The sequence below is a fragment of the Cervus elaphus genome, chromosome 25 (assembly GCF_910594005.1).
Source record: "Cervus elaphus chromosome 25, mCerEla1.1, whole genome shotgun sequence".
In the NCBI taxonomy this organism is placed as follows: domain Eukaryota; kingdom Metazoa; phylum Chordata; class Mammalia; order Artiodactyla; family Cervidae; genus Cervus; species Cervus elaphus.
The window spans coordinates 68,309,985-68,323,763 of record NC_057839.1 but is presented as its reverse complement, the minus strand read 5'-3'; positions in this window follow the sequence as shown (position 1 = coordinate 68,323,763).

Here is a 13,779-nt window from a genome sequence, read left to right as displayed (position 1 = left end):
TCTTCCTAAACACTTTGGAGACACTGGCTATATCTCTACTAGCTCATGGGGAAACAAAAGTGCAGTCAGGCAAGCAAAAATGAAAATAGAAATAACCAAAGTGTATTCATTTGTGTTTACTGCAGACTGAATGAATGATCAATTGTCTGCCTTGTATGTGTGTGTGTGTGTGTGTGTGTGTGTGTGTGTGTGCACTAAGTCACTTCCGTCATGATACATTCTCTGTGACCCTCTGGACTGTAGCCCATCAGGCTCCTCTGTTCATGGGACTGTCCATGCAGGAATACTGGAGTGGGTTGGTATTTCCTTCTCCAAGGGGTCTTCCTCACCCAGGGATCAGAGCTCACGGTTCCCTCAATTCCTGCATTGTGGGTGGGTGGTGGGCTCTTTACCCACTGGGCCACTGAGGATGCCCAAGATACAAAGATGCTCATGCCCGAATATGCAGCTCCATTCCAAACAATATTATAAGTCAGAGAGAAACAACCAATCTATGATGTCACTGATAGGTGGATTTTTTTCCAAAGCTCCAGATGTGTTTCTAATGAGAAGCCATGTTTAAAAACAACTGGACAATATGATGAGTTTTTACTTTTATCTAGTTTGTTTCACCTTTTCAATTTCATATTCAGTGCCCCGGTTTCATTTAGTTTGTTTTAATTTCTCTCTTTTTTTTTTTTGATGTTCTTTCTCAAGTCTTTACCAAGCATAGTAGAAAAGACTTGTATAAATACCATATATATATATATATACACACACATATATAATGCATACATATATAACATGTATTATGATATGTGCATTATATACATATAATATATGTATAATATAACATATATTTTAGAAAGTTTATGAATATTTGCCTAGCTAAGAAAATTATCACATTTTGAGCCCACATGTTTGATTCAGTATGAGAAGAATGCTAGATTTCTGATTTAAACTCAGTCGAAATTTTGATATAGTTCCATGTGCTTTGGCATCTAGTAATACTGCTAAAAGTCGAGAAAATTTATCAACTTTGATTAAAAAAAATTTGAATGAGACTTGAGACTTCTTATCCAATTCTGACAATATAGAGAAATATTATGTTGTAAAAAAAAAATAGGAAATTAACATGTGATGCAGTATTTTTAACTAAAGTACAGATTTTGTTCAAATCTCAAAAAATAAAACTACTCACAAGCACAGAGCAGACTGGCCCTTGCTAGGGGTGGGGGAAATGGGCGATTGTCAAAGAATACAAGTTTCTTGCTGCAAATGAGTAGGTTCTTCAGCTCGACTACACTGGGATTATAGATAACTATATACTGGAAAGTTGCTAAGTGAGTAGATCATAAATGCTCTCATCAAAAAGAAAAGAAACGGTGATTATGTGGCATGATATAGGTGTTAGCTAACTCTGCAGTGCTAATCACATCGCCATAAACACATGTATCAAATCAACCCCTTAAGTTTAACCAGTGTTACACAACAATTATATCTCAACAAAATTATTACATAGTTTATATGTATTGTATAAGGAGAATATATAGAGACATATGCTTCAGATCACATGTGTAAGAATGTTTCGGGCAGCACTGCTATAACAAAAAATGAAAATGACTTAAGCTATTATGACCTTCACTTAGATAAAGATGCTTTAGATATGACACCAAAAGTCCAATTCATAAAATTAAAAAAATAACAAATTGAACTTTGTAAAAATTAAAAGAACTTCTGTTCATCAAAAAAGTACGTTTAAAGAGAATGAAAACACAACTGCAAGCTGAATAAAATACTTCTAAAGCATATGTCTAGTGAGAATTTTTATAAAAAATATGAATCCCCAAAACAATGAGAAACAAAAAGCCCAACGTGAAAATGAGCACGCACACTACTAGAGAAAATATACAGATGTCACATGAACACATGAAAAGACCAATGGTCATCAGGGGATTTTCATGTCAAACATAAAATGCAGTGAGAAGCCACTACACCCTTCGGAGGAAGGCGTACAAACTTACAAAGCACTAGAGCAGATTTGGGGGAACACAAACATACATGTGCTGCTGGCAGGGATGGAAAATGTTACAATAACATTTGAAAACTGTTGGGATTTCTTTCAGAAGTTAAACGCACTCCTCTCATATGATCTAGTCATCCCATTCCCAGGTACTTTCCTTACAGAAGTGAAAGCTCGTGCCCCGCGAAAAGACACACATTCCAACATTTCTAACAGCTTTCTTAGTATTAGGTAAGGACCCATGTTCATCAAGAGGTGAGTGGATAAACTATGGTATAATCTACACAATGAACACTCCCCAGCAACAAAACAGAGGGAACTGTTTATACATGCTACAACATGACTGCTTACCAAAATTATTATTCCAAGTGAAAAAAAAGCCAGAGAAAAAATAAATACTGTATGATTCATATTATATAAATTTCTATAAAATGCAAACTCATCTCTAGTGATAGAAAGCAGACCAGCATGTGACTGAGGCTGAGGGGTGGAAAGGAGGGAAGACGGAATTACGATGAAACTTTTAGGGATGGGTAAGTACATTCTCTTGACGGTGGTGATGGTTTCACAGGATAAGAATTTACATGTCAAACTTGTAAAATTGCACACTTTAAATACATGCAGCCATTTTTATGTCAAATATGCCTCAATCAATTTTTTAAGTCTTATTAAGACTATCATATCCATGAGCTTACTGTCTGTTGCAGCTTCCATATATTTATATATATATACATATATATGTATAAAACATACACATGCTTTAATTCCCTCTGGCTTGCATGGCCGCAGGAGGCTGCTGAATCAGTGGTTTCGGCTTGCCTGTGCGCTTTCTTTTCTGCTGGGCTAGTGAACCCCCCACGGAGGACTGTCTCCATAGACAGAGCAGATACTGTGATGGCTGATACCTGATGTGAAGATAGAATGGAATCTTGGGCACCTGTGCGTTACACACGGGCAAGTCTCCTTGGAGGAATGAGCCGATTACATATAAGAGTGTCTGTGTGTGTGTATGTGATCGCTTGCTTAACAAAGGGAGGATGCAGGCAATAATACAATGACTTCAGCCTCCACAGGAAATCTAGGGCAGCCTTTCTCAAAACGGATGCAGGGTCGCGAAGCACATCTCCTTTAGAAACATGCAGAAGACAGAAGCTGTGGAAGGTTTTTGCTTCATCTTTCGGTCACTGTTTTTGTTCCATCGCTGAATCGTGTCCAACACTTTGCGACCCCATGGACTGCAGCACTCCAGACTTCCCTGTCCTTCACTCTCTCCCAGAGTTTGCTCAAATTCATGTCCATTGAATTGGTGATGCTAGCCATCTCATCCTCTGTCGTCCCCTTCTCCTTCCACCTTCAATCTTTCCCAATGTCAGGGTCTTTCCCAATGAACTGGCTCTTTGCATCAAGTGGCTAAAGGATTGGAACTTCAGCTTTCCATCAGTCCTTCCAATGAATATTCAGGGTTCATTTCCTTTAGGACTGACAGGTTTCATCTCCTTGCAGTCCAAGGGACCCTCAAGTCTTCTCCACTATTCAAAAACATCAATATAAGTGTCTTTTAAAATTCAAATCCATTTCATATTTGTATGAGTGTTTCTCACCTGGAAGCTCAGAATCCTCTTCTCAGATAACAGGGTGGGGTAGGGGATCGGTGAGGGGGGTGGGGGACACCTGCTGCAAGATTCCATTTTCTCACCTCTTGCCAGGCCCCCTGATGTCATTCGGCAACAGCCCTGCAGCGTCTGGAACTCTCTGGCTTGTGAAGGCCAGCTGCTTCTGTGCGTTTCTGGACGTTGTGGTGGGGTCCATGGAGTCCTGTTCTGGCTCCATGCTTCAGACACTGAGATTCACTGAGAAGGCAAGCGTCCTACATGTGAGCGTTCCCCTCACCGCTCCAGACTTGGGCTGAGCATGGGGCCAGACTGTGCGTGAAGGAGCGGCTGCGACTTTCCGAGTTCAGTGTCCTGTTTCAAACGTGGCAGTCTGTGCCAGTGTTGCTGTCTGCTTAGACGATGCTCTGCTGGCTCAGATGATAAAGAATCTGTCCGCAAGACGGAAGACCTGGGTTCAATCCCTGGGTCAGGAAGATCCCCTGGAGAAGGGAATGGCAGCCCACCAGAGTATCAGTGTCCGGGGAACCCCATGGACAGAGAAGCCTGGAGGGCTACAGTCTATGGGGTCGCAGAGAGTGGGGCACGACTGAGTGACACATGAGGTCTCGCGTCTTGGGAAGTGTTGCCTCCATCGCCCAGGGTGGTTCTGGCTCTCCAAGTGTTAGTTGCCTGCTCAATCATCAGCCTCGCCAACTGTGCTAGATCAGAAGGTATTCACTTAGCAGTAATTAAGGGGAAAAGCTGATTTTTATCGGTTGCAATTTTTATTGGTTGTTAAGGAAGATTTGATTCACAGGCAGCTGCCCTGGCTAAATAATGGTGCAAACCTTGTCTTCTACTGCCCCCAACTGGCCGATTCCGGGAAGCCGTCTGCAGACCATCCGTGCCAACAGGATTTTCACCTCCTGGTGATGACTGTGAAATTCATGCAGCTCACAGAGGAGGAGAGAAAGATTTCCTTTAAACATCTGATGGTTCTTAAAGGCTTTGGCCATGAGCCAAGTTAGATTTACAGTGGTAAAATAGGTGAAAGAAGTAAATGAAATGGTCTCTGTGTTTATGTATGTGTTATTAATAAACACATTTCAGAAAAATCTTTAAACTCCTGGGTAGTAACGAGCTAACCAGGTACTTTTTTTTTTTTTTTAATTCTACGCATCAAGAAAAGTAAAGGTTTCAAGGATTCAGCCAATCACAGGAATATTTGAGGTTTAGTTTTTCTTCATGGGTAAAATAAGCACTACAGAACCAGCACTGGAAATTTTCATTTTATTAAGTTGGTTCCACTTTCTCCACTGAAATATAAGAATATCATGCTGCTCAAAAGAGAATTAAAAAAGAAGAGATTCACTAGGGAGAAACCTTTCAAAATATTCTGAAACACCTAATAAAACCAAAGAAATTGCTCTCTAATAGGCCATGGAAAATGTTGCAATTATTACCCAGTGAACCACATAAATTCTTTCAAGTTACATTTTAACTGTAGAGTTTCATTTCCATTCCCTTACAATATTGAAGAGAAACAATCCCAGTTTAATGTTTAGTTTAAATTGAAGGGAAAAAATATTTTTCTTGATTCAGCCATCTCATAGATCTGCGTTGGTGAAAGATTCTAGCTTAAACATTAAAAATTACCTGTGTGTGCCTTGTCCTAAAATATGAGTTTAGAAAATGCTAGACCTTGTTTCTATATTTTGTATGTAGGAAAGCTGCAGCTTGGAGGACTTCTGTGTCACTTCCAGTCTGATGCCAGGTAAGTGATGGGGCTAAAGGAGGAGATGGTCTCTCCTGAACTCAGCTGAGCTGTCTTCCTCTTCAGTAGATATTAATATTCACGTGGCCATATGCATGAGCATGTCATAAGTTGTACTGAAAATAAAACATGTACTTTGTAATGATTTTCGGAGAAAAATAGATCCTCTGTTGAAATCAAAAGCAAATAAAAGAATTTGAGTTATAAAATCTAGTTCTAGATTTATACTGGTCTTTCTGTTCTCATCACCACACAAATGATATCATCCTAAAATCTTTGAAAATCCCATGGATTTCTTGTCTCTGTCTGATGGATTTCAAAGTCCTGGCATGTAGTGGTTTAGTACTGTGTCCACAAAAGGAATGGCAATTAACCGCAAGAAAGCTCAAATCATGTGCAGTAAGATGAATCCTTAATTGATTCTTATCTTCATGATGAAAGCAATATCTGTTTATTATAATTTTTCAGGAGGCAAATATATGTGAAAGTATAAAAAAATATGACAAAAGCAGTCTGTAATTCTGTTGCTGAGTGTATCCAAGCAAACCATAATTGCAGTTTTGGAAAACTTCCCTGAGTGCCCCCTCTTGCTCATACTACTTTTCCAAGAGTAAATGAGATAACCTCACGGTAACCACTGAATTGATGATTTTGAATTGTGGTGCTGAAGAAGACTCTTGAGAGTCCCTTGGACAGAAAGGAGATAAAACCAGTTAATTCTAAAGGAAATTAACCCTGAATATTCATTGGAAGGACTGACGCTGAAAGTGAAGCTCCAGTACTTAGACCACCTGCTTCTAGGAGCTGATTCATCGGAAAAGACCCTGATATTAGGAAAGATTGAGGCGAAAAGAAGGGGGCGACAGAGGATGAGATGGTTGGATGGCATCACCGACTCAGTGGACATGAGTTTGAGTAAGCTCCGGGAGTTGATGATGGACAAGGAGGCCTGGCGTGCTCTAGTCCGTGGGGTCCGCAAAGAGTCGGACATGACTGAGCGACTTAACAATGAGCAACAACATGGTAACCATGCCTACAAATTTTACTTCAGAGTTTTTCAAACCCTGAAAGTGCTTGAAAGGTAAGCAGAAATAATTTCCAAACAAAAGGACTGTGAGCTGGGACAGTCTGCAACCTGACAAACCTGCTGACTCCAAGGGCCTAGGATTCCCAGGGCCTCTTCATTTGGGATCAATAATCCCAGGAGTGAGAGAGAGCTTTTGCTGGGAGTGTGTGGTGTGTGTGTGTGTGTGTTCAGGGCTGGGCTCAGGCCTCTGTAATCAATATTTACTGGCGTCTTCAGACTCTATTTTACATTTTCGTTTTCTTGATATGTTATATAAATGCTGAATTTGTTCATCTTTGATCTATTTCTTTCTGCAAATATTAACTTTGACTTTCTCTTTTGATGATGGTGTCCTTTTTGAGGTACAGAAATTAAAACTGCCTACATAAATCTATCTAAATATTTTAGACTTTTTTTTTTTTTTACTTTTGCTTCAAGATTAGCAGTTTCCTCCAGATACTGGTATCTATGGATAGTCATTCATCTGGTATTTGTGGTTCATTAATACTTTAATTGAATATGTATTCTAGCTGAAGTTAAATTTAGAGTATCATAAAAAAAAATAATCTAATTGACTTTTTTCTAAGTTAACCTATGTTTCCAGTGTAATTTGTTAGAAATCCAACGAGCAAATATTAAAAAATCAGTTTAAAAGTGTTAAATAGGTGAGGGAAAAAAATATATATATATAATATTATAAAATATATATATATATTTTTTGTTTTGTTCCATGAATTTCTTCTGTTCCATGCACTGACATTTCTTACATCAATTGCAAACTGTCTGCTAATTACTATAAAATCAGGAGCTTTGATTGTTATCTTCAACGTGTTGGTTTTTTGATTATTTATTAAATAGATGCCGTGTATAATCACATTTGAAAGGACACTGATAAAAGTGGGTGTTTAAATTTAGAGATTAAATATTTGTGTTTTTTTGTCTATATAACACTTAAAGGCACAGAATTTAATATTTTATACCATGACATGTCTTTTTATTGAAACTGTATTTACTTTTCAGAAAATATTTGAAATTTTCTTCATGGGACTGCTATGCACTTTTGGTTAAATGCTTTTACAAATATTTTCTACTTTAGTGGCCATCATGAACTTCATTTTGATCACCATTTTATTTGTATAAATGCTAGTATCCAGTTTACAGAATACTCTTAATTGTGAGCATTTATTTGTGTAATAGACCATCTGCTTGAATTCTACATTATTTTAAACGGTGAGTAGTCATTTTTTGTTAGTTTTTTTCTGTTGGAATTTCAGAATACCTGCAAGTACTGACATGTAATTTTCATCTCTAAGAAAGCTATATTTCATTCATTTTTTATCACTTTGTGTAATTGTCTCAAAAAATAAAGAGAACTTATACAAGTTAAAAAGGAGAGTCAACATTCTTTAATATGCTTTATTTTGATATAAATAACTGTAACTGAATTCTTAAATAAGCTGTTGGTTCTTTGCATGAATAGAAGTCATTTATAATGTTAAGAATCTTTCCACTTCCAGTTCCCTAAGTGATTTTCATTTGCTTGTCTGTTTGCTTTTTTAATCATGCAGAAATATTGCATACGATCAAATGCCTTTTTGAGCTCTATGAAAATGATCACATATGAATATGTGGGCCACTTTGGGGGCTTCAAATATTCATTGTCTTGTGTGGCTGGGACCATATCTACACTGTCAGAACACCCTTCTTTTTCTACACATTTATTAATATATGTTTAAATATATATGGAAATATATATATGTGTGGTTTTAAACCTGTTGGCTTTGCCTATGGGTGCTTTAATTGGGCACTTTAGATCTATATATGCAAATCTATTATTGTTTATAATTTATTTCACTTATTCTTCAGATGAAATTATTAAATTCATCCTATGATTTTCTTTAGATGTATCTTATAATTTGGTACATTCTTTAGAAGAAATTGTTAGCACATTTCCAATAATTTTTTTTTGCTTTATTATGAAACCAGTAAACACTTTACATTTGCCTCTGAATACACTGTTCAACATATTTTGTATGGGTTTTTTGTAGATTTGTTTTTCTTTTTTAAATAGATATTATATAAATCCTAGAAAATGGATGATTCAAATGATTTCTACTCTTGTTTTACAAATGAGTCCCAGAATTAATATTATTTGTATTTTGAGTCTCTGAAACAGACTTGTCGACTCACACACCATGTGATGATTCCGTGGGTGGACTGAATTCCCCAGGCACTCCTCTGCTCTGCTTGCTGCGAGCTGGGGTAAGCTGTTGCTCATTCCCTAAGTCAGGTCCGGCTGGAGTCAGAGCCATCCGGAAAACCAATTAGGAATGTCCTGTGCCCACGTTCTCCGCCAGGCGATGCGATCCCTTCTAGTTTCTGGAGAGACTTCGTACATGAGGACCAGAAACCGTGCACACAAATTTTCATAGCAGTTCATAAACAGCAGCAGTAACTGGAAGCAACTTAAATACCTAATTAGGGAGAGAGGGTAAATAGTGTTTCTTCAAAGTGAAAAATTAAATAACAGTGCAAGTGAATGAATTACAAAAGCATGCCGAAACATGCATACATGCATGAATCTTAATAATGTAGTTTGAGTGAAAAGCAAGTCCCAGATCACAATATCAAGTATGTGTGTGTGTGTGTGTGTGTATATATATATATGCTGCGTTTAGTCACTCAGTCGTGTCTGACTCTGTGACCCCATGGTCTGGTAACCCCGAAGGCTTCTCTGTCCATGGAATTCTCCAAGCCAAAATACTGGGGTAGGTTGTCATGCCCTCCTCCAGGGGATCTTCCCCACCCAGGGATCGAACCCAGGTCTTCTGGGTTTTTTTAATTTATATATAATTATATATTTTTATATATATATATATAAATTTCAAAAATGAAGCATGGAGATAAAATCATCTTTGTAAGTAAGGGGACGGTGGACCCATCATCAGGATAGAGGTTAACCGGCTGAGTCGAGGAGCCAGAGTGATGTAGATTAGGAGTCCCTCGGCGGCTGTATATTACTGGTGATATCCCAATAGTTGAATTGAGCAGGGGGCTCATTACAGTATTAAATCAGCTGATGACTTAATTAAGTTCAGAGAAAGTCATGAATCATGGGCCAAGGAGGCTCTCGTGTCACCCTAATGGAGGCCTGGCCGGCTTCCCTTCACATACTTTCCACCAAACTTTGCTGCAGCTGTTCCTGTAAATACCAGCTGCCCTCGCTCATCTCTCCCTTCCCACGGGCGCACCCCTGCCCGCCCGCAGCTGGCCTCCCGTGCGCTCTGACGCACGCACTGTGTGCCGCAGCCCCGGGCCAAGCCGGGCGGGAGCCGCTGGACAGAGGCCTCGCTTGTCCATCTCACGCGGTTCTCTGCGCCCCTGGCAGGAGCTGAGCTCCGCTCGTTTGCCGTGGCGATCAGCTCGCCTTGCACCCTTGACTGGACCTCGCCTTTCAGTGTCTATAGGCTTCCCTGGGGGCTCAGGCGGGAAAGAATCTGCCCACAATGCGGGAGAACTGGGTTCGATACCTGGGTCGGGAAGAACCCCTGGAGGAAGGGAATGGCTACCCACTCCAGTATTTTTGCCTGGAGAATTCCATGGACAGAGGAGCCTGGCAGCTTACACAGTTCACAGCGTCACAGAGTCGGACACGGCTGAGTGACTAATGCTTTCAGTTTCTGGCATCTGGATACCCCAGCACACAAGCTCTTCTTTTAGGCTCTGCATTCAGGAGAAAAATGGGATAAAACAGGTCAAATTCCAAATTATTATTAATCTAATCATAAACATTTCAGGGACACTTGGTTCTACACTTCCTTGCATTGCAGAATATTTTTAATGTAATGGTGCTCAGTCACTCAGTCATGTCCAGCTCTTTGTGACCCCATGAAATATATAGCCTGCCAGGCTCCTCTGTCCATGGAATTTTCCAGTCAAAAATACTAGAGCAGGTTGCTATTTCTTCCTCTGGGAGATCCTCCTGATCCAGGAATCAAACCCACGTCTCTTGCATCTCCTGTGTTGCAGGCTGATTCTTTACCACGACACCACCTGGGAAAGCCATGTTTATATTATTCAATACATAATAAACTTCATGAACTTAAAGTGCATAAGTTGACGAGTTTTGGTGGATGAATAGAAAGCAAAGCCATCATCAGTCCGGACACAGGAACCCTTGGAAGGCTTCTTGTGCCTCTTCAGTCTACATCCTCGCTTCACCCTCACCCAGGAGCTATTCATCTGCCTTTCATTACAGATCAGCTTCCATTCTCCAAATATGTCACATCAGTGACTTTACACAATATATACTCTTTTTTTTTTTATACTCTTTTTTTTAGAGATGGAGAAAGGTTGACTTATGTCACTCAGCATAATTATTTGGAGATTCATCCCCAGTCTTTTGAGTATCAATAGTTAATTCTTTTTACTGCAAAACAGTCTCCCCTTGTAAAGGCATCCTGTTTATCCCTTCATCGATGATGGACGTTTGGGTGGTTTCTGGTTGTACTATGCTGTGCTTAGTCGCTCATCTGTGTCTGACTCTTTGCTAATCCGTGGACTACAGTCCGCCAGGCTCCTCTGTCCAGGGGGATTCTCCAGGCAAGAATACTGGACTGGGTTGTATGCCCTCCTCCAGGGGATCTTCCCGACCCAGGGTTTGAACCCAGGTCTCTCTCATGGTAGGTGGATTCTTTACCAAATGAGCCACCCGGAAAGCCAAAAAAACTGGAGTGGGTAGCCCATCCCTTCTCCACGGGATCTTTCTGACCCAGGAATCGAACCGTGGTCTCCTGCATTGCAGGCGGATTCTTTACCTGCTTAACTACCAGGGAAGCCTGTTTCCAGTTATGGGTATACAAAATAAAGCTGTTATAAATGCAGTTCTCTACATAGGAACGCTCCAGGTGAAAGTTTCAAAGATTTGAATGTACATTCAAATGTCCAATGATGTAAGTTAGTTCACGTGTGTGGTCGACATTGTCACATGCGTGCGTCCTCTACAAGTGCGTGTGCTAGTGGTAAAGAATGCACCTGTCAATGCAGCAGATGCAAGAGATGTGGGTTCGATCCCTGGGGCAGGAAGATCCCCTGGAGGAGGAAATGGCAACCCGCTCCAGTATTCATGCCTGGAGAATCCCATGGACATAGCAGCCTGGTGGGCCCCAATCCATAGGGTTGCAGAGAGCCGGACACGACCGAGCACGCGCAGCATGCTGCGGAGTAGTGTGCGGAGGCCGGCAGCGCGCCTCTGCAACCTGCCGCCTCCTCTCCCGCCTCGGTCAGCAGCTCCTCCCGCTGCTCATTCGGCACCAGCCCCTGTGCGCCAGCTGTTGTACCACACTGCTGAAATTTTCAAAGTATTGAAAAAGCAAGAGAGTTCCAGAAAAACATCCATTTCTGCTTTAGTGACTATGCCAAAGCCCTTGACTGTGTGGATCACAACAAATTGTGGAAAATTCTGAAAGAGATGGGAATACCAGCCACCTGACCTGCCTCTTGAGAAACCTGTATTCAGGTCAGGAAGCAACAATTAGAACTGGACATGGACCAACAGACTGGTTCCAAATAGGAAAAGGAGTACATCAAGGCTGTATATTGTCACCCTGTATATTTAACTTATATGCAGAGTACATGAGAAACGCTGGGCTGGAAGAAGCACAAGCTGGAATCAAGATTGCCAGGAGAAATATCAATAACCTCAGATATGCAGATGACACCACCCTTATGGCAGAAAGTGAAGAGGAACTAAAGAGCTTATTGATGAATGTGAAAGAGGAGAGTGAAAAAGTTGGCTTTAAGCTCAACATTCAGAAAACTAAGATCATGGCATCCAGTTCCATCACTTCATGGCAAATAGATGGGGAAATAGTGGAAATAGTGACTGACTTTTTGCAGGGGAGGGCTCTAAAATCACTGCAGATGGTGATTGCAGCCATGAAATTAAAAGATGCTTACTCATTAGAAGGAAAGTCATGACCTACCTAGATAGCATATTAAAAATCAGAGACATTACTTTGCCAACAAAGGTCCGTCTGGTCAAGGCTATGGTTTTTCCAGTGGTCATGTATGGATGTGAGAGTTGGACTATGAACAAAGCTGAGCACCAAAAAATTGATGCTTTTGAACTGTGGTGTTGGAGAAGACTCTTGAGAGTCCCTTGGACTGCAAGGAGATGGAACCAGTCCATCCTAAAGGAGATCAGTCCTGGGTGTTCATTGGAAGGACTGATGCTGAAGCTGAAATTCCAATACTTTGGCCACCTGTTGAGAAGAGCTGACTCATTGGAAAAGACTGATGCTGGGAAAGATTGAGGGCAGGAAGAGAAGGGGACGACAGAGGATGAGATGGTTGGATGGCATCACTGACTCAATGGACATGAGTTTGAGTAAACTCCGGGAGTTGGTGATGGACAGGGAGGCCTGGCGTGCTGCAGTCCACGGGTTCAGAAAGAGTCGGACAGGACTGAGCTGAACTGAACTGTAAGATTAAATAGCTAAAGTTACTTTAATTTCATTATTCATTTCCTTCCAGACTCTTTCATCTCATCCCATTCCTCTGGGACCCTTGAGTCTTTTCAACTAACTTTCTTTACTCTTGACATTTTATCTGTTACTCATTGAGTCAACGTTTCTATTTGTTTTCTATTTCTTGGTATTTCACTTGGGTCTTCTCTTTAAAAATCTTTCTTTTGAAAGTTTCAAATGGAAGAAGTAATGTATGTTTGTTGTAGAGTTGAGATGATGCAAATAAGTGTAAAGAAAAAAAAATATTTGTGTTCTTGTCTCTCAGGTAAATCAGGTTAATAACCCAGTGGGTTGGTAGGCAGCAGGTTACATATTTTCTTCCAGAGGTCACAGCAGTATATCTGGCCTAATATCTCTTCAGAATAGATGGCTTCTATTTTGTTCAGTTGCTAAGCCATGTCCGAATATCTGCAACCCTATGGACTGCAGCACGCCGGGCATCCTGTCCTTCACCATTTCCCGGAACTTGCTCAAACTCGTGTCCATTGAGTCGGTGATGCCATCCAACCTTCTCGTCCTCCGTTGTCCCCTTCTCCTCCTGCCCTCAGTCTTTCCAGCATCCATTTTACTCACTCCTTAATCTTGGCAAGTGTCTGTGATTATTTCAATGAGTAGCATGTGGCAGAAACAAGGCAGCTTGGCTCCTGAAGTTTGAAAATGAGGCATTATGATTTCCACAGCATTCTCCCTCTCTCTGCCTCTCTTTTTCTCTCTGACTTCAAAACCCACCCACATGGAGGAAAGAATGAAAGGAAAAAGTCAGCCAGTATCCAGAAGCCAGCAGGAATCTCTAGACGTGTGAACAAATGATAACGACT